Source organism: Phalacrocorax carbo, chromosome 15 (genome assembly GCF_963921805.1).
Source record: "Phalacrocorax carbo chromosome 15, bPhaCar2.1, whole genome shotgun sequence".
Classification (NCBI taxonomy): domain Eukaryota; kingdom Metazoa; phylum Chordata; class Aves; order Suliformes; family Phalacrocoracidae; genus Phalacrocorax; species Phalacrocorax carbo.
The window spans coordinates 10,989,368-11,014,655 of NC_087527.1; positions in this window are offsets into that span (position 1 = coordinate 10,989,368).

The window sequence follows — 25,288 nt, forward strand, 5'->3', positions numbered from 1 at the left end:
ACACAAGAGACAGAGCCGGGCTGCTGCTGTAATCAAAGTATATCTGCGCTGGGAGGCTGCAGATAGCTTACACAGATTTTCCGTAGCGTTTCACTTCGAAGCTGCTGTTGATAGCTATTCCATCAGATAAAATGGTAATACGACGCGCCTCTGAAACGTGGCAGCATCAAAGACGGGGATTTCAGATCTCAGCGGAAAACTGGAGTCCTGCCTCGGATTCTTGTCTTGAGATGGTTTACATTAAACTTGCCCCATGCCCGGCACAAATGCAAGAAATTGTAGTATTTTCTCACTTGGGTTCACCTAAACTCCCCCAGGAAAAGAAGTGAGATGCAAAACAGGAGCCACCCTCACTTTGAAACCACCCTCCCATGGCAAGCTTCAGGGGAAAGTGGTTACATTTAAAGCAAGCTGCAACCTTTAAACTAAGTCATCCCGTAATTGCCTTTATCGGAGCATCAGCCCACTAGGACCAATGTGTGTGAAAACCACAGCAGGAGGGGGCTTCTGCAGGGGGACTTGGGAGGATGTATGGCAAGGAGGTTTGCACCCCTGACCTGCACGGTGCAACACTGATCGCCTCCAAAGAGCCTTCCCACCGCTCCAGTGACCTGCCTTTACTTGCTCTGGGCATGAGAGGAATTTAGTGGGACTCGGGCAATATGAAAGGCTGCAGTTCACCTTGGAGAAGTGGATCCATCTTGGGGGAAAAAAAAAAACCAAACCCAAACAAAATAAAGATCTCTGCCTGGCAGCCCGAGGGGGGAGGAAAGAAAAAGCCCGGGGAGCTGGCTGGCAGCACAGGGGGCTTGCACCGGCTCCCTATGGCCACACTCCGTTTGCAGGAGATGACTGCTCCTGCCTTTTTCCATGCTTGCCTTCAAGCTGGCAATGGTTTACGGAAACAAATGACGCAATGTGAATATCCCAAAGTAGGCATCTCTCAGCTACGTGTCAAGAGGGGAAAAACTGAAATGATCCAGGATGGTGGCTGTAAATTGGGAAATTAGCTAAGCAGCCCCAGGGCTGCCTTCATCCCCAAGGCATGAGGGTGATCCCACCCCTGTGCATTGGCGCCGCTCTGGGGAAGGGACCCCCATCAGCATCCCTGCGTGCTGCAGTTGCAAAGGGATTGTGCTTTCCCGACCAGACCTGGCCGTGGCCACAAGGCTTGGCCTCTCCTCCTTCTCTGGCCGTTTCCTTGCCTCCCTCTCCCAAATGGCTAGGCCAAGCAGTCCTGAGCAGCTGTCCCATTCCCTGCCCCACAGCGGGTTTGGGTTGGGTTTGCAAGCCCCGTGCCAGGGCCCGGCAGTGGGTAATGCTCCATCTGGCAGCCCCAAAACACCCATCACCAGCAGATCTGCACGCTCGCTTCAGCTCCTTGCAAGTTACGCTGAGGCTGCCTGCAGGTTTTAACACATCAGGGGACAGACAGGACCCCAAAAGGGTCACACCTCTCCTGAAGGGATCAGCTTTTAAATTCAGATAAATACAGATTACTTTTAAATTCAGCTAAAAGCAGCAAATACATTCATTCTGCAAGTACAAATGTTATTTTTCTGCCTGGCAATGGGTGTGGGGCGGTTTGCAAACCGACAGGGCTGGACAGACATGTACTGCCGCCGCTCGTGCCTGCTGACCTGGCAGGGAGAGCAGGCAGGGGCGAGCGGCTGCCTCCCACCCATGGCACGCCGCTCCTGGGCAGTGGCACCTCCTCCCGAAGGACCTGCCCGCTAATATCAGATACAGTGGTAGCAGCTAGAGACGGCTACCGCGTTATTTCAATAAACAGCACAGAAATAATAATAGAGAGGATGGAGTGAATGCATTCAACTCCAAATCAGTTTGGAGAAGCAAATCACTTTAAAAAAATAAATACTCAAAGCCACCCAATGGCTCTCACTGGGGAAAAGCCCTGAAGCAGAACCACTTGTGCACTGTCCCATGCCAGCATCCCAGCAATGAGGGCGCCGGGCACAGGAGCACGTCCCGCACCGCGCAGAGGGCAGCTGGCTCTGCTCAGGTACCCTCATCCAGCACGGCTTCCTACAGTGGGCCTGTGTGTAACGGCATGCGGTGGCAGCAAAGTTTCTCCCTCAACGAGACAGAAAAAGCAAGCGTCCCTTGCCAGGCAGCGATGTGCTTCCCTTTGGTGCCGCATAAAGATGCCTTTTACGGGCATCAGACAGAGAAATGGTTAAAATGAACAGAAGATCACAGTGGTGATTAATGCGCTTCGGTCGGAGCGTGGCGTTCTCTCTGCTTCCTACCCACAACAAAAGCGCTGCGGCCCCACGGCTTCTCGCACAAACTGGCTCACCGTGCCTTCCCACGGCACGCCGGCCCCAGCAACCCCCGCCGGTGCCAGGCCCGGGGACCGGAGGTGTGCAGGAGGGTGCTCCCCGCCCCTGCCAAGTGCATCGTGACCCCAGGGCTAAGCTGCCGTGGTACAGCGCAGCACGGGCTGCAAATTTGGAGCAAGGTGCTGAAGCTGGCCCTGTCAAAGCCAGCAATGGGGACACCGACGGGCAGGGCACAGGCTTGGCAGCCAGTCCCCTGGGTATTTTAGCCTCCCACATACGCGCCTCCAGCAGACGGGTTGCTGCCTCCCATGGTGCTGGGGCAGCTCACAGAATAAATAACTAGTCTTTACCACAGAAATAAATGGCCACAGCTTTATTAAATCAATATTAATTCATAATCTTTAACAGACAATTATAGTTATCTCACATACGAAACTACCCACCTCTTCAAATCTCTGATCTGACAGGGTTATAATTAGCTTATTACTGGCCATACATCTGCTAATAACTTTTCCCTCAGCCCTGTGAAGTGAATTAAGGAGCACTAATAAACCATGGCTGTTAATCCATTTATATGTCTTACGCTTTTGTCTAGGCACCAAATGTAAAGATACATAAAAAGGGGTTTTCTCCTTTCCTTCCTCTAAGGTCTTGCTACCCAGCAGCCCCTGGCTGCTTGGTGTGGACAAGGGTGTCCTCTCAATGTCCCAGCAGATGCCATCCTCACCGGGAGCGGGACGCAATGGGAAACTTGGGAAAGCATTTTACAAGCTGGAAAAAATCAGAATATTTGAGAGCAAGTATATTTTCCCCAATGTTTTCTTATTCTCAGCCCTGGTGCCTGGTGCAAGGCAGAGGGTATTTTGGGAAGGTCCACAGGCAAGGTTGTGAACCCCAAAAATATCATGTGGGAGGGAGTAATGGGCAGGCAGGCAGCAAACATGGGCTCGCTTTCTGCAGCGCGCTCAGCACTGCCCGCTCGCTCCTCTGCCACGGAGCATTGCCAGTGCTGGTCATTAGCAATAATGAAAGTGAGATAAGACGCAATTGGGGGTGGAGGGAAACGTTGATCTAAAATGATAGCTGGTAATAAAGGACAGCAGAGAGGCACCGTGTGATGTGACGAGATAAAAGCAGATGGCTGGCTGCTGCTTCTAATTATAGGTCCCTGCTAACGAAGAGGGTGCTGATTAGACTGACATTGTCCTAGGACGTGCGTTTCTAGAAGGATCTGGCGCTAGGGCTTGAGGTGCATGGGCACTGTGGTGGGGGTCCCCACTGCCTGCCGGGAACTGCCCCAAAACCTGCTTCTGCCCCATCTCTGCCCCACCACCTGCACCCTCACCACCTAACGAGGTTTGCTCCCACCATAGGGACAGCTGGGTGCAGGGCTCTGTCGGGATGCTGCATGAAAACTGGCAGTGATATCACCATGTGTTCGGGCTGTGGTGGGTGGGAAAGCCCTGAGGCCCACCACCAGCCCAGGGAGGCTCCGAGGTCCAAGCCCCTGAAGACAAAAGGAAGCTCCTTTTGAGTAAGAAATGCGGTTGAGTCTCATGGGTGAATAATTTATGACGCTTACTGTAATAAGACAGAAAAAAACACATTCAGTTCTGGTTTCATCATATTTTTGGCTATGAGTAAAACAGTAGAAAATGATGAGGGCTTCCCACAGCAAAGCCAAATGCCTGAGACTGAAACTGGTAGCCAGGCCACTTCTAACCAGAGAGTTGATCTTTTGCATATTTTTGGTCACGTTGGCACTTTTTCTCCTCCATGGAAGAGATCTGAAGTGTATTTGTAACGACAACACTGCCTCTGTCTCTGCTGAGCTCAGCCAGTGGTGCAGGAGCCTTCCCCGGCGGCCGTGAGGAGGGGACCCCGCCTCGCCCACCCTGCGGTGCTCTGGTGGCGATGTCCCGGCACGCACCGGCGCAGGGCGGCACCTTTCCTGGGAGCTTCACCAGCGTTTCAGCCCGTGGCCTCCCTCTCCACCTTTTCCCTCCTTTCCCACAGTGGCCTCTGGGGACCTGACATGGCCGAAGGGTGCTGAAGCCGCCCCGTGCTTCCAGCCTCCAGTCCCGCAGGCATAGCTGGATTTGGTTTTCTTCCCCAAAAAGCTGAGCTGAAGTTGGAGTAGATCCCCTCATCCCTCCAACCCTGTCCTTTCAAAACAAGAGCTTCCCTCGTTTGGATGTGCTGCTCTGTGCATGAATTGGGACATTTTGTTGATGGAGATTTTTCATTTTTAGACATTGGTATTTTTTGAGGCTGGGAGAAACATGTTTCCCTCTTTTGTACCCACTTTAACTCCAGCGAGAGCCCTGCTTTGGGAGGGAGAAGCATCTTTTAACAAAAGACAGAAAATGTGCATCTCAGCGAGGAGCCAGAAAAAATGGGGCAGAAATTTTGCAAGCCTTGCAGACAGGAGATGGACGGGGTGGCTGGCAAGCAGCTGGCTGAAATTTGGTGAAATCTTGGAAAAAAAAAACTCAGCAAAACCAAACCGATGCTTGGAAGTCAGTTTCTAAAAAAAAAATCCAAATATCTTTCTGGCAATCGCTCGTTCTGGATGAAGTCCACAGGAATGACCCACATGGCCCTGGACTGATGTTTTTGGTGTGGCTGGAAAGGTGCGGAAGAGGCACGCGGAGCGGTGGGTGCGCTGGCGCGGGACGGGGACGTGGCGCCCAGCTCCCTAAGGGGCAGTTGCTCCCAGCTAGGCGAGTTGTGTTCGCTTAAATTAGAGAAGCTCTTCAGAAGGGATCCCGTAGCTGTCAGACACCTGGCCACAGGCATCTTCCCATGGACACAGAGCTGGGCAAGCGCCTGCGAATTCCCTGCACAATGACTGCAGCGATTTCAAGCCCTGCTTAGACAGGAGAAGCAGTTGCCGGGGCACCCAACCTTTTGACATCTTAATAAGCAAAGAATTCAAAAGGAATCTCACCAGGATTTTTTTTTTTCTCTTTTTCCTCCCTTCTCAGGGAATTCAACTTTTCATCTGTCGCCTCCCAAGTACGAGACAGCCAAATAGGGGGATAACAAATGAGCGTCTCACTCCACCTGAAGAGTTCAAGACACAATCATCCAGCTCCTTGTAGTCGGGAAGCGCTGGCGTGCTGGAGAGGAGATGCAATTAGGTGCAATTCAAGAACAGCTCATCAGCTATATTTAACAGACGGGCCGATTCCTCGGCAAGCAAAACCCTGTGGAGGAGCCGGGCTGCACTCCCCCAGCCCTGGCTCTCCAGCACTGGACCGGGTGAGAGCAGGTTGTGTTATTGCCTGAAACAATTTATTTTTAATTTTGTAATTTTATTTTGTAATGGTTGTTTACCCTGTAAACATCTCGTCTGAGCAGGACCCTCTCTTCTAGGTTTTTTTTTAGCATTTAGAGTTTTCCCTTCACCAGGATTAAAGTCAGTTGGAGGGAGAAGAACACAAAGGCCCCTTTTATCCTAATCTTTCCGCATGGAACAGATGGGAGAGTCCTGCCTGAGCCCCGATGACATGCCACGAAGGACATGGTAACAGAGGAGACACTGTGCCTTCTGCTGAGAGGGGAAAAGACCACGTGTGTGCGCACTGGTGTGGGAGCACCCGGTGGGATGGGAGCGCCGGCGCCTGGCTCCCACCAGTTCCGCTCCCTCAGCCCGCTGGCCAGGGTACAGATGAGGGACCCAGAGGTTTGGGAAGTACCCGGGAGAGCTGGCACGCTGGGCAGGGAGTGTTGCAAGGGTGCTGCGGGTTATGGTGACTCTGACTTGTTCTCAAACCACTCTCTCTGGTTTCTATCCCAGCCACCACCGTGCTGGGAGGTGCTGCCCTCAGGGAGCCCTCCCTCAGAATCTCTGCCAGGCCCTGTCCTGAGTCCTCGTCCCAAGTAACACCTGGAGATGAGGAACAGAGAAGTTCAGGAACCAGCCTCAGCCTGTAAAGGAGCTGTGGGTGATGCTGATTCCGGGCTTGCTTGTCTATGAAGATCTCCTAAATACACAGCCTGTACTGAGGTACGGGCTTAACTACAAAAATCATTGAAGCAACCACTGAAGCACCCTGGAGGAGCACCTATATTTTTCTTATTAATGAAAGTCATCAAGCGGATGGCAAATTTCCGTGTCAAACTTTGGCAATGCCTTCCCAGCCATCACATGCCAAAAGACGGGACCGATGATTACCAGCCAGATGCTCAATAGCTGCAAGCAGCAAACAAAGAGATGCCAAAACCGCCATGGCAGAGTCCCCTGGCCCGCGGGAACGGGTGCTTGCCTCCAGCAAGGCCGGAGCCGAAGCAGGCAAGTCCATGGAAAGCAGGGCATGCTTCCCTCCACAGGGAAGGATAAAAGAGCTATTATGGAGGTGCAGGCTCTGTTCAGGCTCACACTAGGCTCCTTGCAAGCAGAGGGTAAAGAGCTACTTATGCTGGAACATAAAAGCCAGGAGACAGCGGAGTGCTATAAATAGGGCATATAAACTTTCAACTGACAAGGCTCTGATTTTGTTATTGTAAAAAAAAAAAAAAAAAAAAAGAGAGAGGGAGAAAAAGTGCTTAGATGGAGCTGACAAAGAGGGAAATACATGCAGAATACAGGTTTGTTCCCAGTAACGCGCTTATTATAAGTCAGATGTAGTTAGAGCTATTACTTTAGCTTCAAATGAATGGAAGGAGAACAAATCTGCCTTTGTGCAAGGCTGCCTGCAAATAGCATCTCCCTCTAGCAAACCTGCAATTGTGTTTGCATGAGACATTTGTTAGAATAAATGCAATTTAAGAAGAAAAACAGTTCACACCTACAGCAAGGGAAGGCTGGTGGTATGAATGGCAACTGGCAGAGGAGGAGGGTGAAACAAAACAGGCTCCATCGGCAGGGGGACAAAGCCTGCGGCACTGGAAGGGGCTCTTCTGGGGTGGATGGAAGGATGGAGATCCTGTGAACAGTTCCTCCTTGGTCCCTGTCCCCATGCATTACATCTTTCACCAGTCACTCCAAACTGCTGAGTCAGTTTCAACCATTTTCCTGCTTTCTGTCCCCGAAGGATGGTGCGATCAAACACCGGTTTCCTATGGAAAGGATGAGGCACGCTGGAGGTGGGGAGGAAGCAGTCACACCATCACAGCCTTTGGGACCAAACCTGGAGGTCTGCCCTGTATCCATGCAGCCAGGGCACCACAGGATGGGCATCTCTGGAGGGTCCTGGTGTGCTGCAGCACAGAGACACAAACGCTTTATCAGCAAGAATTATGTCCTTTATCTTCCTCCTTGTGAGCTGGGTGGAAAAGCACTTCCTTGGAAGTTTTTTATTTTGCATCTCATGTTCCTAAATAACTTTCCCAAGGTATTGAAAGCACTTGTGTGCTATTTTTTTCCTATTTTAAACAAATGAAGTTTTTTTCCTCCCAGAGCACGTCACCACGGCATTCTGACCTCCACCCAGCGCCGCTGCAGCAGCTTTGGGGAGGGGACCTGCAGGGGTGGCACCTCCGGGGGCTGCTTGTCACCTCGTGATAGCCACAGGCACATCCACAGCACCTGGCGATGCTCCCCCTGAGCTGCCACGACATGGCTTTTGACTGGCAAATGCAGGATCTTACTTGGGCAATGGCCTAAAGAAGAGGGGAGAAAACTCTCTGCAAAGTCCCCTCCTGCCTTCTTCTGTTATTATTTCTACTGAATTTATAGGAACAACTGTCTGGGAAAATGACTTTACCTCTGGTTCCTTCATAAATTTTTAATAGGGCAGAAATAGAACCAAAAGGGATTTTAAAGAAAAAAAAAAGCGTTAACGTCAAACTCTGGCTCTATTCATAATTAATTATACTTTCAGGGGGAGGGGAAAAAAAGAGGAAACATAATTACAAGCTTCTAGTGAGAACATTCATTATCATGCTAATGCAGAAATCAGTACTGCTGCGCCTCTGTGTGTGTGTGCACGCGCGCGCGCGTTCAGTCTAATTACTCCGCAGTGATGTGTGTCATTCGCACATTTACCTCTGCTGCATGGGATCTTAAAGTCAAAGTTACAAATGAGAAGATTACTCGCAGCCTGGATGGATGGGGATTGGGACTGGCCAGCGCCAGAGGGATGCTGCACCCCCCGCAGGGCGAGGGGCCGGGTTCTGCCTGGTGTTTCTCAGCACCAGCTCCCCGGCCACCCCAGGCCAAGGCGCCCATTAGCAAGTAACATCTTGGCTTTGGTATTTTGGGCTGACAAGCCATTACAGGGGTGTTAGAAAGCATTTCAAGGTGTGAAGAGCAGCACACACGAGAGGAGGGAGGGATGAGCCAGCCTGGGGGAGGAAAGAACCCAAAGGAGGTGGATGTGGAGAAAAAGGCAATATTTCAACTGCTTAGTGCCTAACAACTTCCTGGATTTGCCATGCCAAAGAGATGCTCACCTTGCAAAGCAGATCCTGAGCATCCTCCCCTGGAGAAGCATTTGGCCTCAGCTGGTCTGCAAAACTACTCCACATGGGGCAGGCCCAGCTGGTTCCAAATACATGCTGGGGAGGAAATGGTGATTTTCTATAAAAGAAGAAGAGGCTCAGTTTAACCCTAGAGCATTGATATTGTCAGTAATAAGTGGGGTTTATTCTTTTCTATTCTGTTCCATTAAGCACAACGATGCTAGTGCCGAGGCTGGCAACGTGCCCTAGCACAGGACCCGGCTGCCCAGCTGCCCCCCAGTATCTGTGTGAGAACCAGCTGGGAACTGGGCAAAAAGCATCTTCCTCAGCATCACAGACCCAAACCGAAGGGCCCTGCGGTGCCCAGCAGGGTCGGGTGCGGGGCTGAGCCTGGGTGCATCCTGCTCTCGTTGGATACTTACAGCTCCAGCTGAAATCAGGGAGTAAAACCACAGGCTTGGATCCACGGCTTGAACATTGGGTTCAGTCCCAGACATGTTTATATACATGAGTTATCTTAATTATATTAAACCTAAGTTAGGCATCTGCACAATCTGAGCATTTCTGTGGAATAATTAAACTGATCTCCCATTATTTCTCAAGCTGCCAAGTGAATGCCCTACTTTTATAAGTCGGAGCACTGCATTTCCCCAGTGGTAAATCCTTCTGCAGCCTGCAGGAGCCACAGCCTGGCAGGCAGAGTGGAGCTGGGGCAGACGGGGTGGTGGCAGGACACCCAGCCCTCCTGGATGTCTCAAAAGCCTTAGCACAAAAGAGCTCTAAGGGCTGTGCAACGTTACATTCCTGCCTGCCTGCAACAGCCGGCCAGGGAGAGGGTGGTGATGGGCAGCTGGAGAAACCTGTGGCCAGGAGCAGCCAGCAGTGCAAAAAGGGATTAAAAAGGGGAATAGGTGGACCTGAGTGTTGGTGCAGTGCCACCTCTAATTCAATAATCCTCTGCTCAGAGGAGGAGGACAGTGATAATTAAAGCAAGATCACCACTTCCCTTGCTCACACGGGAAAAGCAACACTTGCTGTAAATTGGAGGGAGAAAAATTGGAGGCAGGGATGAATGCTGTGGGATTCACCATGTCCCTGCCTGCCCCAAGCCCCCTGCAAATGCCTTGCTCCTAAAATATCCTCCTACGCAGGACAAAAAGCCCTCCTGGGCACTGCCAGGATCTGGGCTGCCTGCTGGGCATCGCAGGTCCCAAGTCCCAGTGATGCTTCTGGGGAGCTGCCAAGAAGGAGTGACAAAACTTCCTTGGAAAGACCCACTCCCCAGGCACGGCAGCTCTCCCAGGCTTCGGTCCCAGGGACAGCTAGGGGGAATTACTGTCCTAAAACCCAGTGGTTGGTCCAGAACCCACAAGCATGTTCAAGCACCTCATAGCACCCCCAGCAAAAGAGCATCCACCACCTTCAAAATTCATGCTTTTTTTTCTCAGTGTAAAAGCAGCCGCTGGTGCAATGGGCTGGAGCACATTCACATGGGAAAGCATTAAAAAAAGTGGGACTTGTTTGCACAAAAAGCCACCATTACCCAGGCGCAACAGAAGTTCCCCATCCAAAGATCCTTCACTAGCAGCGCCAAGACCCTGCTGTCAGCGTGGAGGGTGGGAAGATGGGAAAGCTGATGCCTGGAGTCGTGAGGATAGATCCGAGATATATTTTTTCCCAAAGGTGGGCTTTATGCAACATCTGGGAGCCATTCCCTTTCATGTAGGCTCAGGCAGCCGGGCGAGGAGCCCCTCTGGCCTCGCTTGAGCTGCAGCTGTGCCTAATTCCAACATTTAGGATTGCCTGTGAAGCTCCCCAACCTGTGCCAGCCCTGGACAAATGGACCACGCAGTGTTTTCAGCTGGTGACTGAGCTCAGGGCTATTTGGGAACCTGGAGCATAATTGCTCTGCGGAGTCTGCCAGCTGCTTTAAAAATATCCACCCCACCTCAGCATGCCGGCACTCCCATTTTTATCCAAGAATGTATTTGTGAGGCGGAGGCTAAGACTAGTACTGGATGCTGCAGCCTTGAAAAGAGCTCCTACAGGCACTGCAGGGAAAAATAAAAGCAAAAAAAAAGGACAATTTGGCAATCTCCACAGCATCACGCAAGCAGGAGCGTGCTTGGTGTGGAGGATGGCCTGTGCTTGCACACCCACCTGGTCCTGGGCATTGGGGTTGCAACAGGTCCACAGCATCCCCAGCCTCCGCTCTGCCTCATTAGGGTACTTTCCCAAGCCATAAAGCAGATCTCAGGTTTTATGTGAGAGCCTAAAATGAGTTATCACACAAGGGAGAGACAAGCCTACCATGCCCCCCTCCCCAAAAGCCCTTCCCCATCAGATAAAAGGACCTCACTGTTCTTCAAAATGATGAAATCGGAGCCAAATCCCCTGAAAGAAAACAGATGACCTCTTGTTCTGGGAACAGCTACAGTCCCTCGCTTTAACTTGATCACCGCCTGAACCCTGCCCAAATGAAAAGCAATAAGCCGTGGCACGAGCATCCCTGTCCCAGCCATGGGTGGGAGGGCGGCACTTCCCAACTGGCCCCTAACGGAGCACCTCAGCAGGGCTAATGGGGCCGGGGCTCATGCATCCGCCCCCCTGGGCTGTCTGCTTTCCCCACGGCATTTTTGCAGGCTCGATATTTGCTCTCTGCCAGCGCAGGCTGATGTTTAAGCCCTTGGTGCAGCCCCAGGTGCTCACAGGAATCATGTTTTTATGCAGAAAGGTCACGCTGAGCAACTCTCCCCTCAACCAAAATGTTGCTGGCTGCAGAATTTGGCATCTCAACACCCATATGCAGCCCAGGCCACAGTTCAAGTTTTTTTGCGTTTATACCCAACCGATGGGAGAATAAAACCAGATTGTGCACACCCTTTTTAGAGATGTTTTACAATGTACGAAAATAGCCCTAAAGCTTTTCCCAGAAGTTTCCCTGGTGGGGTTCGGGAACAGCCAGCCAGGGATGGTCCAGCTGTGCCAGGGGACCCATAACTGCTGAGCGTCCCATCCTCTGCCCTCCAGGCAGAGGTGGTTGGAGCAGTTAGCTTTCCACTGTGAAAACTCTGCTACTAAGAAATGGTGTTGGGGATAACTCCCAAAATACCAGCTCATGGTGCTTTTTGGCAGGACCAGAGGCCGCTGGTACAAGGATGCTGCGCCCACGCTGCACCTACCCCAAGGGGCAGAGGCAGCATCCGTCCCAGCACGGGGTCCAGCCTCCCCCACGTCCAGGGCAGGGATTTGGGAAAGTGCCGTAATTACAAGGGCACGGACAGCCCGGTTTTACAAACTCTTTTTTTTCTTGTTGCGCTTTCTCCATCTGCATCAAATAGCAGAGCTATGAATATTCAATAGAAAAATGTGTTAAAAATTGGTGACATTTTCAGGATTGGCTCGCACTAGCCAGAGAACGTCATTCGCAGTAATTACGAATAAAATCCACAGCCCTTCACAGATGACAACAAATCCAAATGGCCTTTTTACACAGTGAAAATATTAGCCTTAACACTTTTTTTTTCTTTTTTTAAATATCTTCCAACCACTTGCTGCTTCCACCGGCACCTCTGAGTGAGCTGATTTCAGAAAAAACTTCCCCTGTCGCAGTTGTGTTCGGCGCCTCATACAGAAAATGAATAGCTTTTTTCTTTCATCCCTCTCGCTTGACAGTTTTCTCGGTAGGGATGGAACCATGAAACAGAAGGCCACCTAAATGAAATTATTAACCCAGAGAAACCACTAAAGGAACTTGATTAATTTGCCAAGTTACAGAGCCTGGTTTGTTCTTTTAGGCAACACATCTTAAAGTAATTGAATCACCCCTTGAAAAAAAAACAGTAGATGATTGAGCCCTGAGGTACGCTCGTTCGCTATCCTTAATAAATCTCTCTTTATGAAGGAGGTAGTATGCTTTTCTCATCAGAAACCTGTTAATTTTTTCTCTTTTAAGTAATTGAATACAAAGTTCAAAATCTATCTGCAGCATCCTTCAAGAAAAAAAAATTCAAAGGTTTATCTCCTGTTTCATCTCAGCAAGTTAATTATGCTCTCATAATTGAGTTAAACCAGCAGGTTATTAAAAATACCACAGGTTCATTTTTATATTTTTTTTAATGAAGTACCACGAGCCCCATGTCTTTGGCAGAACCAAGGATCCCAAGGCCTGGGTCATGCCCTGCATGCTGCAGGAGGTGCTCAGGATGGACAACGCCAACCTCATTTCATTCAAGAAAAGTGGCTGAGGTGGGTTTTTTCCCTCCTTTTTCTGAAGCAGGAGGCCATCCTCAGCTGCGTTATTGTAGCCTCTGCCGGAGCTGCGTATCTGCTCGGCACATCCGCAGGCACGTCTGCGGCCCGATGGCAGCTTGCCGAAGGCAACGGTGCATCTCCCCTCTGTCTCGGGACAAGCAGGCCTGCTGGTACAGGCTCCCACCATAACGGAAATATCTTTTACTATTCTCCAAAAACCCGTGTTGGGCTTTGTCATACCCTGGGATGGAGGAGGAGCGCCCGATGCTCCACTACAACGCGCATGGTGCTTCCAGCTCAAGTATATTTCTAATCAGCATTTTGCTTCAGATTTTACCCATTCAACTAATTCCACTAATTCTAGGGAATTACAGAAATAATTGCTATTTTCCAACAGATACAGGCCTGCCTTTCGAGACAGAAAAAAAAATATGGCAAAAAAAAAAATCAATGAAGCACTGTTTAAGAAAAGTCAAAATAAGCTATTTCCAACTCCTCATTTGCAATTAACTTCAGAGCATAACACAGTGGGAGGTGGTTCATGGGAAAAGTACGACTTCATTGTAATCCTCCCTCCTTTTAAGTGGAAAGATCGGCAGAGATAGATGCACCCAGGCAGCTGCTGCTCCCTGCCAGGTCTCAGCCTCCCCGCTCCCTCTGGGCTGCCTGCCACGGGGACGAGGTGAGGACGGCGAGAGCCGCTGGCTCCACACTGCGCCCCTGTGTTGCTGCCCTGGCAGGGTGCTAGGGCAGCGACTGTGCTTTCTCTGCCCGTGGTCACATTGCTGCGCCGTGGGACACTGTGGTCCTGCGTGAGATGTCCATCCCCGTCCTCAGCCCCATCCCCGTCTCTATCCCCATCCCCATCCGAAGGCAGATGCCGCACCACAGCCACCAGGAGACACCTTCCCAAAGCAGGGGGAGGAAAGGGGTGAGAGGCTGATAACAGCCTGGAAGAGTAACCATCTCCTCTGGGAGAAATAGGAGCTGGTGCTTCTCGGGTTGGAGCTGGTAGAGCGAGTGCCTGGCAGGGTGGCAGGATGGATCTGCCCTTCCTCTCGCTGGGCTGAACACTGCCTAAAAGGTGGCAGGTTGTTATTATCACCTAATTATATTTTTTGCAAGAAGTTAAATCGTGATCTTTCTGCAGAAATGCCCTTTTCTTCTTCCCCACTGATGATAGTACTATCACAAGAAGAGGTGGCCCAGTAGCACATCCTTCTCTGGGGAGCTCTGGGTGCCCCTTGTAGCAGGGTCCCAGCAGGACTTCTGCTCAGTGGGACACCCTGACACTGCTCTGCCTTGCGTCAGACCTCCTTCACCTCCAGAAAACCTCTCTGCTTACGGGCATTTCAGCCACATTCCCAAAAACCCAGGCCAAGCAAGGGTTTGGGGGCAAGAGGGACCTGAAAGAGCCAGTTCCCCTGCATTGTCTGGCAGGGCTGAGAGCTTTTACCTGCCCGCCATGCAAATGTTCCCGGGAGGAGGAGGCCCAGACCCAGTTCTGAGCTGGGAACCTCCTGCCAGTCTCTGCCCAGAGGCAGAGAATCCAGACTGTGAGGAAAATGTCCGTCATGTGCCTTGTCTGACTTCTGGGTTGTGTGTTGGTTGCAAACCAGCAAGTGAGCACAACGTGCAGCTCAGAGGCAGAGACAGCACCCAGCTGGCTCCTGCACCCCAGCCCCACAGCAAGTGAGAGCAGAAACTTGCTGCCATAGCAGGATCCATCTTCAGACTCACCCTCCAGCACCCAGTGACCTTGGCTGGACAGGAAGATGAGCCATCCTCCAGCAAGCACTCCCCATCCTTTACCCTACAATATTAAAAGTACTGCTGACGTGGCGACCTGCTGATTGTGCATTAAATATTCACCTACATGATCCTTCCTTTGAAGAATTTTCCTTTAAACTGTTCTATTTTCATCTCTGTCCTCATCCCTCCATAACGCTCCATCTTCTCCGTGTCATCTTCAGATTTTGTTCCCAATTAATATTTCTATGGCAACTGCATTTAATTTTGAAGTGGTAGCACTCGCTCTGCATGGGGACTGGAGCCTCCTCCCCACCTCACAGCTCTGTGCCTGTGGTGGACTTTCAAGATGCTGTGTTTGTTTTCAAAAGCCATGGTCCTCTGGAGCAGCTTCACCCACTTGCACAGCCTTGGTGCCCCTGCCTTGCCCTCTTGATGCCAGCCTGGGCACAGCCAGTGGGTCAGTCCAGGCAAGGCTGAGCTTCAGTCCATCTTGAGAACCCTTAGCACTGAGGACCTTTATGGGCTGCAGCACAGGGTAAAGTACAAATATTTGGGAAATGCACTCAGTAGGATCAAGATTTTGGGAGCGTGATACAGACACACACGGTACACCCAGGGGAGCAGCAGGCTCCCTGGGCAGCACGGCCAACACGCTCTGAAACAAGAAGTGGTTGGGAATTCAGGAGGTTGCAGAAGGAATTGCTATATTTGGAAACCCAGCCTCTTCCCGTGTCCAGCTCCACATGATGGCCAGTGCTGGGAGGAGAGCTTTCACCCCAACACCCTGAGTTGTGAACCCAGTGTGACAGAGTGCAGACACCTCCCTGGCTCCCGTGGCCCCCAGGCACTCCTCAAAGTGACAGGGAAGGCACCCACTCATGTCCCTCTGTGGGGTTCCTTCCCATTCAGAGGTAGAAGCAATCTGTGAAGGTGACCAGCAACAGTGGGACAGGGACACCAAGCACAACCCAGGACCCTCCTGTGAGCTCTGCACTGGCAGGAGGATAAAAATGGGCACGGAGTGGTTAAAATAAGCCTGGGTGATGGCCCGGAATGAGAATTATTTGTGTGTGCTGGTTTCCCTGACATGGCTGCCTTTTGGTCTGCGCTGAAACCTTGCAGGCATCTCTGGAATGACAGAAATGCTGAACATCCTGTTAACGGGGTTTTGCATCCCTCAGCACAGCCCAGTTTGTGCTGAGGAACCTGACCAGGATCTGGCCCCGGGATGTGGGGGGGAGTTGACGGCCTGACAGATGTAAAGCTGGTCTATTGCATGTATAGCACAAAAGTTCAGAGATTAAGCTATACAAATCCACCTTCAAAATAATTCTGTTCGGAGCCAACACCCCTGCTGTCGACGAGTCCCTCCTGGGCACTGTGAAAGCATTTCCCCTTCACACATGGGGATGATACACGCACAGAGGCCCCTGTCACAGAGCTGCTCCCCCAGCAAAGACCTTGTGTGGGATGGGATGGCCAGAGGGATGCTCTGTGGTGTGGGGACAGCAAGTGCACGTCCCTGCTGGTGCATGAGCACAAACACACACCCAAGGAGCTTATTTGGCACCCTTCGGTGTCCCACGTCGAAATGGTCACTGCCGCGGTGGACCAGGACATTCATTCAATGAACAGAATGAGCAGGAGGCTGGAGGGGTTGTTGTTGCTCATATTCTGCCTACGCTGGGCAAGAGACGTTGTGGTTCACGTGTCCTTTGCTGTGCAGGGGCTGTTTTCTGCCGCAGCTCGGGGCATCATCCCTGGCAATGTATATTTTTGTGTTCCGCTTCTTCCCAAACGATCTCAGACAGCCACAGGGGATGTTATGGGGGGTGCTCTTGTTCTGGCCCTGTGTGTAAAGTTGGTAGTTGGTGTCCAGCTTTCTGATCCCAGACGCTGTTCCCTGGAAAGGGACCAGCTGAATTCCTGCCTCCACCCGGGGCCTCGTGGGCAGCCGGGATGCCCTCCCGCCCGCTGTCCCCACTGTGCCACCACCGCCCAGCAAAGTGCCACCAGCGGCACAAGTGCACCCACCGCAGGTTTGGTTTTACAAGCGCCTCCCAGGCAGGCTCTGCTCACAATATCTACATTATTCCACATTCAAATGAGGGAACCACAGAAAAATGTAATTTTGGAAGCTGAGTAACTTAACTCCCTGCAGCTGTGCCCTGGGCTGGGCTCCAGCTGCTTGGCCGCCGGCAGGGCTCCTCTGCATTCACACGAGCACCGGATTCCACCCGAAACTCGCTTCCCAGGATGGGCGCTTACAGTGAATGAAATCTGGGACTTGGATTTCTTTTCTCGGCCAGTTGGGCCGCCCTGCGGTGGTGGCATGAACATGTTTTTTTATTGAGCTCACAACTGGAAGGCAACACTCTCAGCCACTGCCCTTCCCTGAAGCTGCTGTTACCAAATGAGCCAAATAAGATGCAAGCTCTGGAGAGGAACAGATTCCCCCTCCGTGCTGGTTGAGCGTGTTTTTCCCCACCCAGCCCTTCACCACCAGGCAGAGAGATGCTTTGCAAAGCCTGGGCCAAGATGTTGGCTATGGATTTGACCTCACCCCTCCTGCAAAGTAATTATTCCTATTGCAATAACACACCAACGTCCTACCCCAAATCAGTCCCCACTCCGTCCCAAGGCTCCATGTGCCCTGGGGATGAGTGGGAGCTACGCTGACACAGCCTGGGGCAGGGTGACAGAGGAGAGAGAGCACTTGGTGGGTGCAGGGCAGGGTCTCCCCCATGAGACAAGCCCCTCTCTCCTCTCTCTAATACCGCAGTGACAATGCAGCTGGGAGCATGACTGCCGCCGTCCCCCAAAACACTAACTGCCCTTATCAAATTACTCGGCTCGGCAGTGAAGGGCTGCTGCCCTGCCACAACCTCCCGGAGCGATGCACGCTCGCCAGCTCTTCAGCTTGGGGAAGGTTATTAATGTCCTTCTCCTGCTGCCGGGCTCCCAGGCAGGCTGGTGGCAGCACACATGCCCCAGCTGCGGTGCCACGGCTGAGCACGTCCCGCGTCAGGAGGTGCTGCACCACCGGTGCGTGGCAGGGAGCCTGCCGCAGCGCCCTTTCCCCATTGCCTCTCATTAACTTGAAGTGACTGTTCACACAGCTCGGCCGGTCGGGAGCTCGCCGGGTCTGTACACCCAATGTCATCCTTAAAATGCAAGCGCCGTTCTCCCCCGGGGCTCCGCATCAGGACGTCTCTCTGGATGCATCAGGAAGGCAAATGCAAACAGAGGCAGCTCGTCACTGACGTGAAGTGCTTTTATCCAGTGTATTTTCAAGTGTGATCCATCCCTTCTGAGCTTCCCAGGGCATCTGTGTCCTGACGTCCCTGCTCCGGTTCACGTGTGGATGACCGCAGCCGCTGCTTCCCTGTCCGGCAGCCCCGCACTGGCCTCATGTCCTGGCGTTGGGTTTCCACCTCCCAGCCACTCCCATGGGTTTATCAGGGCTCGGGGCCACAGTGAGACCCGGCTCCATGCCGGCACTGCCTGATGGAGGCAGTGCCACAGAAAATCCACTTAACAACCGAGGCACTTCCAAAAATCAGTCTGACCTCTGTATGTCTCTCTCACACTGTCCTGGTGAGCATTAGGGGACAGTAAATCATGAGCAAGCTCAGAAAACCTAGCTTATGCACCAAAACGTTCCTTTGCATGGCCTGCACTGGCCATGAAACACAGCACCGATAATAAAGGGCACCAGCTTTCTTTTTAACCTGAGATCCTTAAGAGTGATCGGCAAATTTGAGAGGCCAATTAAGGAAAATCAGCACTTCATTAGTTTCCTGAAATGCAGCCACCGCTGGAATGAGAGGCAGCAGAGCTCAGCACAGTGCTAACCCTCAACGAAGTGTGGAGGAGAAAAATGCTCCAATCACTGTGAACTACAGACAGAGAGAAATCACGATGCCTGACTGAGATGCCGTGCCATGGCACCGCAAGTGTCAGAAGTCGGGAATCCCTTGCCTGCCGGACACGGCGTCCCCAGGGCCCTGCCGGCTCCCAGGCTGCAGACCAGCGCTGGGGGGGGGGGTGTGAAATACAAAAAGGCATGGCTTGTTCAGTGGTGTAAAATGCCTCCCCACCACTTGTGCAGGCTGGCTCCTTTCCATCGGGTGAGCTCATTCTCCATCCCACTTCCGAACCGCTGTGCCATGGCCCCAGCACCAGGAGCTGGCAGAGCCGCAGTGCCACCAGCACAAGTTAATCCCAGCTCAGCACCCAGCTCTGGGCATGAGGAAGTCCATCTTCCCTAGCAGATGAAAGGGAAAACCCTGAGGTTAAGACCTGGCAGTGACGTGAAATACCTCTCCCTTCCCTGCATCCCTTCCCTGGGTTATGGTAATGCTTTGTTTTTAAGACAGCCTTGCAAAAAAGGCATGAAAATTTAATTGTACCAGCACAAAATCTAATAGCTGCTCTTCACATGCACTTCACCACGATTTATTCTTCTGCTAAAGGCTCAAACTCACCACCCAGTTATGGCAGCTCAGCTGTCCCTGGGGAAACGCAGCGCCCGCACCACCCCAGCCGTTCCCCCAGCTGATCCAGGGGCTGTGGCACTGGGATGCGCTGGTCCTCAGCGCTGTGGAGAAAAGGTGACCGAACGGCTCCAGTGCCATGCAGGGTGGGGGGGCTTTAGGTGCAAAAAGCTTTTCATACCACTGCGAATATTGCTGTGAGCACAGTGGAGGTCTGGGAGAGTGCAGAGCAACTTTGTGGGCCTGGACCCCCCCAGGACAGTGGCATTTCCCAGGCAGGAGCCCCTGCAAGGCCCCACGGATCACTCCCAGCCTGCCATCAGCTACAAGGAAAAACTTCTCTGTGGGAACTGAATGTGTGTGGTGAGATGCCCAGTGCTGCAGGTGATGGGCTTTGGCTCTTTAACCTTCCCCAGGACTTGTGCTCAAGGAAAGCCATGACATTTATCACGAGAATATCCTTAGGTAAAAACCAGAGACCCTGATTCTGTTAACAATTTGGTAATGAATTCACAACATTTTCCAGTGGAAAAGAAATTGTGAAACTCTCCTGGGAGCTTCTGATTCGACCCAAACAATCTGTCAAGTCAAGCTGACTGCAGTCTGGTCGCTCGGCGTCTCGCGCGAGCTCTGAGCTCATCGCCAGCCTAACAAGCAATAAATAAGAAACCAGGAGGATGGAGGCGGATGCCAGGGATGAGTTGGGGGTCTCTGGCCACATCGATACCCCTCAGCAAGAAGACCCAGGAGAGGTGGAGATACAGGTTTGCAGGAGCTCAGTGTGTTGGATGATGTGTTTCTTTAAAATATCAATAATATCGGTATCAATGTTCTTTAGAATACAATAAACCCTGTGGTAAGGGTAGAGGTGCCACAGTCCTTCAAAACCTGGACTGCAGCACCTCCAAACCCAGCCCCATGCTATGAGCCACTTGCTCCACTTTAGCATGGACATCCCTGGCCACTGTCAACAATAAAATTAAAAAAAGATGCTTAAAGGAACTAATAGCTTGGGCTAAAGGAGAGATTATCATTACCCAAATTGCCTGCTCCTCAGAGAGAGCTGGGCAAACTTCCAGGGATGTGGTGGATCCCGTTTCCCTGGGAGGCCAGGGGATGCTGTGTGCTCCCCTGAGCAGTATGGCTCCCTGGTGGGCCTGGGGTGAGGGGGTGAAGAGCTGAGGAGCCCCATAGAGTGACACCCCACGGGATCCCCACAAAGCAGGAGGCTTTCTGGACTCGGAAGAGGGTTGCAGCTCATTGCAATTCCTCAGCAGCATCTTGGTTGCGTTAAGGTGGAGCGAGAGCTCAAGGGTGCTGTGAAGCCAAATGCACTGCTTATAAACAGGGAGATAAATGCTTATTTCTTGAGAAGAGCTGCTATCATGTCAGTCCCCGTGTCTCAAGTCCCCTGATTTACAGTTAGAAAGTTTGCATTGACTGCTCAGAATCATTAAGCTACAAACCATACTCTAATTATGGTGCCCTGGGCAAGAATGTTAATCCAAAGAGCATAAAATTATAATGACTTTCTTAGCGTAATTAGACCAAACAAGATAAACAGTCCAAATAGCAGCTGCAGCTTCGGCACATCTACAGTCTCAGCTCAATCCGTCACATGGAGCAGTGGGAGAAGGGCAGGGGGGTCGTGGAGCATCGCCAGCTGACCCCCACGGTGACCATTTGAGCTTGTGCTGAGCCCGGCACGGAGGTATCGCATGGCTGCAGGGATGTTCCTGTCTCTCACATCAAGCAGATCTACCCCATGGCCCAGCATTTCCCCAGCCACCGTGGGGACCGAACCCCAGCCGCTGGCAGGGATGCAGGGAGGATGTAGCCACTGCCACCGCCACGCTGCATAGCCCTCCTGCCAAACAGCCACCTGTCTGCAGGGACAGCACATCCTGGCATGTAAACCAGACCAACGTTCCCATCGCATCAAGGCAGGCAGGGCTGGCCCCGGCTGCCAGGAGGCAGCGGCCAGGAGAAGCTGCTCAGATCCCTTGACTCTCACCAGCCCCATGACAAGGGGCCAGTGGCCGAGCCCCCAGCGCCCAGGGAAGTGGCCTCAGGCAGGGCCAGAGGAGCTGTTTCCAAAAGCACGGCTTAAGCGTAATGCTCATTTTATCTGCCTCTTTATTTATTTATTGCTGACTGGGAAGTGCAATACAAAAGCTAATTATTTGATAAAAGCTTTGGGCAGGGTATTAATGAGCCAGACTTCTAAGCAGATTTCTAAACCTCTTTTCTGTCTCTGGCTGCAGAGCGAAGGTCAGAGCGGGTCGGGGTGGCACAGGGCCCCTTTCTCTCCTGGCTGCAGCTCGCATGGGGTGGCAGTGCGTGGGGACAGGCACACCGAGCCTCTGCTGCAATGGCAAAGGGCTGTTATCCTTTTTTTCTCCCAACTGGAGGAACGCTAGTTATTCCTAGTGCCGGGGCCTGAAAGAAGAGAGTGGGGAGAAGACAGGCACGTGGGTCAGCAGCTGAGCCACAAACACAAAAGCCTGCAAAGAGCAGTGCCCTGCTGAGATGCAACGGGTCCTCTCAATACGTAATACATAAGGCCATATACATTTAGCAAGGCTATATATATTTAGCAAGGCTGGATGTATTTAGCAGGAATGAAGAGAGCCGGTGGGGAGCTGCGACACCAAGGAGGTGCAGCGGATGGTGAGCATCACCCTGCACTAGGGCATCAGTGAACTCAGTGCACAGGGTAGGGGTGGCACGGATGGCCCTGCACAGTGGCTCAGCCCCAAGGAAAGCAAGGGGGGGTGGGATTAATGTCCAGTGTAGGGGCCCCAGCCCTCCCCAAAGGTCCACTGGGACCCAGTACCTGCCTCTGATTCAACAGACCCAGGAGGAGCATCAGCATCTGCTTCACAGACCCTGTTAGGAGGTTTAAAGCTGTTCACAGCCTCTCGCCAAGAGAAGCCTTTGGACTCATCGTGTCCCTGTTTCCTCAAAGCTGTTATTTTACCAGACTACCCAGCAAACAGAAAGAGCTGGCTCGATGTCAGCATCCCCTCTGATGTGCCCAAACTGCCGCCTCGGGTACAAGCAGAAGCCCCCCTGCAGCTCAGAGCCTGCGGTGAGGGCAGGGTGCATGTGGGGTGCTGGAGCCACTTTCTGGACCAGAAACCCCCACTTTGGTGTTCAGACTGACCTCTCCTGCAGCTGGGCTAGCAGGGCTTTCCCCTCCTTCCCTCCCTCCTCTCTGCCTCCATCACAGACAGGCTTTATGGGCACCAGCCAGAGGCATTCCCCTATAACCTGCTGTTAAATCCAGCCGTAAATCTCAGCTTCCAGCTCATTTCTGCCGCTCCAGGCAACACCCTCAAGATGAAATGTTGCTCATATTTGTGGATGTACTCAGCAAAAAAGGTCAGACCAAAAGCATGTGCCTGGAAGCCCCAAGGAGGGGATCCCACCCCTCCTCCCCAGGTTCTCCTTGGGTGCTTTCAGCCCATGGCTGGTGTCAAAGCCCACCAGCAAGCCTCAGCTCTATCTTTTTGGGGGAAAATTAAATAAATCCATCTCTTCTTTCCCACTGGTTCATCTCCACGTGGGGCTGGGGAAGCCATGCCTTGTGACAACCCCACCTCCCACCCACTCAGGGCAATGAAACCACACAAATGTTTTAAAAATAGCGCATTAGCTGATAAATTTTGTAATCACAATATAATAGAAACTGTCTCCAGCCAGGTGAGAGATTAGGAAGATAAATGACATCTGTAAAGGGCATTTTAGCCCAAAGCAGGTCTATTTAATAGGCAAATGGGACATCTTCTCGGGGGCAGATCTGGGGGTGATGGGGCTGCCCGTGGGCAGGACTTGGCCATCAGGATTTCAAGGGGGATGTTGGCCATCGCTCCTGGGGTGCTGGAGGGGTTTGAATGGTTTGCCCCCCAGCAGCCCAGCCAGCAAGCCAAAAATAACTCTTACACCGGAATCTTTATTGGTTGAATAATTTGAATTTCCTGTTAATTTGAAAAAAAATTGTTAAAATTTAGTGTGCCTTGAAACAGCAACAATTTCAAAAAAGGGGGAACAACTGTACCACAGCCAGTCCCTGCTGAACCACAGGGACTGCCCCCGAGCAAAGCACATCTTCTAGGTGTGAAAATGCAAACCCCTCATTTGTCCCAGCAATTAAATCACCATCAACATTAAAATCAATGGGCGCAAGGGTGCTCTCCCTCCTGTCTGTGCTTATAAAGCTCCCGGTAGGGACACCCACCCAACAACTTCCACAGCTCACCACTTCTCTTTTTTAAAAAATCTTCAGGGTGTCTTTAGGATATGACATGTGAAAGAGTAGCGACAATGAAGGGGGTTAACAGCAAGAAAAGCCATTTCCAGATCCTGTGTGAGCAGAATGAATTGCTCTTAAAGAAAATCTAATCAAGAACTTTTCCTTTCTTCCCTTTTTTTTTAAACAAGGACGGTATGTGATGTGTATAGTCTCAAAAGGAGATTTACTAGACACCGCTGTGACTAAGGCAAGATGTAATTAGAAGAGGGGAGGAACATTTATCATTTGCCAGAGTGAATTAGGTATTTCGACTTTTCAAAAGAATTGAACGCAGAGGGTGAATTTTTTTTCCAATTTCTTTCACATCTCCAATATTACTAAGTTCAGCTAGAAAACACTCGAGACAAATTGACTCATCTGAGCCCATCTCTTTATAATTGTTACACATTTTAAATTGGCTTAGTTAAATGAATGCTTCGCATAGTGGTTGACAGGCTCCGTTGTCTGGCTGCGATATTAAAAATATGAAAATCAACACAAGAGCTAGAGCACAGCTTAGGGATATTGCTTTTCTGAGCACTGTATATTGCTTTAGTTGAAATGTAGCATATATGTATGACTTTAAAGGTGGTTTCAGACATAGATGAAGAGATATTATTCCTTTCCCGTTAATAGTAAGGCATTTTTTTCCTCTTTTCTTTCTACTTAGCAAGAAGTTTATAAGCTCACGCTCTAAACGATTGGGCCATCAGACATGGATATGTGTACAGAAATCACCCCTATAATGCATATTCACCATGCAAGCCTTCAACAGTGTGCAATACCTTAACATATAGTGCATTTGCAGTTGTTTGCATAGAATATATTAATCTTCACTCACAGCAGTCAGGAACCTCAAGCTGCCTGATTCTGCCCAGTTTTTAATGAATCCAGCAAGTGGAGGCTGGGGACAGCCAGCGCTGGGGGCCCGGAGCAGAGCTGGAGATGCTCAGCATCTCCCCAGAGCCTGGCAAATTCTTTCTTCCAGCTCATTTCCCCAGCGTTGGCGCACACGTGAGATGTTTCATGGGTCTCATCCAGAGGCTACTGAAAGATTCAGGGAGAAGGGAAGAATTTGGGTCTGCGCTTTGCCAACGTGATCTCAGACCACATTTGCAAGACTCAAGAGCTTTGTGAAAACCCAAAGCCAGGCAAAATAATTGCTGATACAGAAACATTTGAGCAGCTCAGGCATGCATTAGATAAGGGATCTTGTTTCTTCTCACCCTCCCCTTGGCTTGCGTGCTTCCTTTCCACATTGTTTTATCATGAACAGAAAATAACGAGAGAGAGACAGAAAGGGAGAGCCTGCCAGCTGTGTGATTTATGTTGACTTTAGAGCTGAAACCCTTGATAAAGCATCCAAAGCCTTGGATGACTACGAGCAGGGGCTGCAGCAAAGCTGGGCACCAGTCTGCCCTCTTGCTGCCTGCAGAGCCAGCAGGGGAGGATGGGAATGAGGGCAGAAACACCGCAGCTGTGCTGGTTTTGTGCAGACACCAGCCAGAAACCCAGCAATGATGGTGTTGAGTTGGGCTCTCCCAACCTCAGGATCCCTTCCTGCACCCACATCCACCTCTGCCTGAGCCCCTGAAGACAACCCACCCATCCCTGCCCTTGGGAAGGACGCAGCGAGCTGCCTGCTCCGAAAAAATGAAAGGTGGATAAAGCACCATGCATCAGGGATGTGAGGCTGCAGCCTCATGTTGATAATAAATATCACTCAGCTGTTCAACATCTTGCTATAAACCTCCCCAAAGATGGAGATGAAGACCACGTGT